Source organism: Neolamprologus multifasciatus, chromosome 10 (genome assembly GCF_963576455.1).
Source record: "Neolamprologus multifasciatus chromosome 10, fNeoMul1.2, whole genome shotgun sequence".
In the NCBI taxonomy this organism is placed as follows: Eukaryota; Metazoa; Chordata; class Actinopteri; order Cichliformes; family Cichlidae; genus Neolamprologus; species Neolamprologus multifasciatus.
In genome coordinates, this window is record NC_140448.1 from 27,118,572 (window position 1) to 27,121,084 (window position 2,513).

At 39.7% G+C, this 2,513-nt stretch overlaps 1 non-coding gene across 1 annotated transcript; it reads right to left on the bottom strand.

Moving 5' to 3' along the window:
* Nucleotides 1-729: 729 nt before the first annotated feature.
* On the bottom strand, nucleotides 730-893 carry LOC146510406 (U1 spliceosomal RNA). The gene has a single exon (XR_014876633.1). It is a non-coding gene; the product is annotated as a U1 spliceosomal RNA (small nuclear RNA).
* Nucleotides 894-2,513: the final 1,620 nt, after the last annotated feature.

Consider the following 2,513-nt stretch of genomic DNA (forward strand, 5'->3'; position numbering starts at 1 on the left):
CAGACAGCACATTACCAGAGCATTTTCTAACTTTGTTACAGGCAGTTTGACTCCTAGCCAGAGAAGAGTCAGCTGCTAATCAAAAGTGTGCATGCACATCCAGACCCTGCACCTTCATGGCAAGCATGACTGATTGTAGCCGCGGAGTAAGTACAGAGACTTTCTATTTCTATTTATCTACTAATCTCTGTCTTTTCTCCATCTCCCTTTTGGAAGTAATGTTCCACAAAAAATCCTTATCTTGCAAATGCATTTAGAGACGCTGGCTTTAAATATCTCGGGGTGCTATTTAGTCAAACATCTCCTGTGTTTCGTACAGATCCTAACTTTTCGTGTGATTTAAAACAGAGCTGCACGCACTCAGTACGTCAGGTTACCGGACACACAAGAGAAACCCAGGACGAAAGCCCCCATGAGACAGAGAAACAGGAAAATGTTCTAATACTATTAATTATTATAATTATGATTATTATGTTATTATTGTTGCCTCTTGGTCAATATTTACAGTTTCCCAAAACACAAAAAGGAACAACAAAATGCTCAGAATTACAATAAAATGAAAATAAAAATGCAAAGATAAAAGGTGAAGGATCTAAACCTTCCTCTTCCACCTCATCTTTCTTAAATGTTCTTACCTGTCATTACAAATGACTTCTATCAACGGATGTGGTCATTTACAGCAAAAGATCTGTCATCCAATTAACACTTGCTTGTCTTAGACATGATGGCGGGGGGAGAGCACGCATGCATTTCCCCACCAACATGAATTGTGCAGCTGACAGTCCCGCGTTTGGAGAATTCACAAAGGTCAGAATAGCCGGTGTGCAAGAGGAGAACCTCACTTTGAATGAATCACCTTCATGATTGCAGTATCATCTCTGTCAGATAAGTAAAAGTATTATGTTCGCTTATCACAGGCACACAGCGCTCACTGATGGTGCTCACAGGCTACAGACAGACTTCCACAGACGTCAGCAGCACATGTTTATTTGTCGGATCCCATCAGTTTTTCAGGAATGATCATTTCTTCTTCTTTTTCTTCTTTCTTTTTGCCTTAGACAAACAGCTGCAAAAACAAAGACACAACAACCAAAACTAAGTTTTCAACTTATTGAACATATATTTTTCTATTTCACTGAGCTTCTTTCATTTGTGTATTGTGGTTTGAACACGTTGTGTGAAATAAGTCTTGGTATTTTTGTCACTACCAAGATTTTGAAATTATTCTCTGAACCTGAGCTAATTTTGTGTATAAAATAACTACAGTAGACAAAGAAAAAAAGGGAACAGGGGAGGAATCACAGCTGGAGGGTGAGCCTGGTATAAAAAAGGAGGACACTTATTTGAGCAGCCAGCTATCCCACATACTGATTTGACTGTGTCCAAGCCCAGTGTCCACTGAGTGCTGCGAGGAACGCTGCAAACTGTTTAATGATATTTCTCCACCAACTACATCCAAACTAAATGATTCAGAGATGAACGTCATAGATTTTCTTGGTAGCTCTGTGTTCTGACTCTTGTGACGTCATCGACTTTGGTTCATTCTGATGAAGCTGTTGAACGTTCTGCTGGTGAAAAAAAAGACATCGGTGACTTTGAAACTTTTACAGGTGAAGCATTTTCCACAAAGCTTTGAATGCTCTTGATGCATGCTCAGTCATCCAGACAAGTAAATCTCCCACAGTTGATTCTGTTCATCTGGACGTAGCGTTTTCAGGGAGAAACGTTTCGTCACTCATCCAAGTGACTTCTTCAGTCTCAGCTGACTGCAGGTTTCCCCAATATTATAAACAGCATAATGCAGGATTTGCATAATGACTGAAACTAGCACCACTGAAGGAACAGTGGGCTGTGAGGTCAGTTCCTTCATCATAATAATGGAAATTTTCATGACCATTGATCAACAACCACTGATCAAAGACCACTGATTAATGGCCATGAGTACCACTGAGTGAGAGTTGGGGAACGGCTGCAATCACAGCATTGTAACGTAAATTGCCTCCTTGACTCCGCACATCCTGGACGGGGAGGAACGCTGGTTTGAGCGCGGAGTCAGGTTCAGGTTCTGCTGGGGAAAAATGTCACTGGTGACTTTTAAACTTTTACAAGTGAAGCATTTTCTGCAAATTCCATAATTCAAGCTTTGAATGAATTGTAGTGACAGAAAGAGGCCACAAGATGGCGACATTTGTCACATAGTAGATACCACCTGCTGGCTGTTTGGTTTATGTTCACACCTCTCCATGAGGGTTTTATATAAAGTTCAAAGTATTCCTCGTGATTTATTTTTCCTTTCTGGCTGAATAAAATAAATTAACTTAAGGAAACTAGGGTCAGTCTTTCATCAGTAATTGATTATTTAAAACACTTTACTACCTAAACTGCATTTTTGCTGTTTTACATGTTTGCTGAACTGCTTCATGGGCTAAAAACCTTTTGATTACTTAGATGCTGACTCTATTGTTCAAATCAAATCTATACTTTATGTTTTCCATTTGGCTTTCCTGGATTGA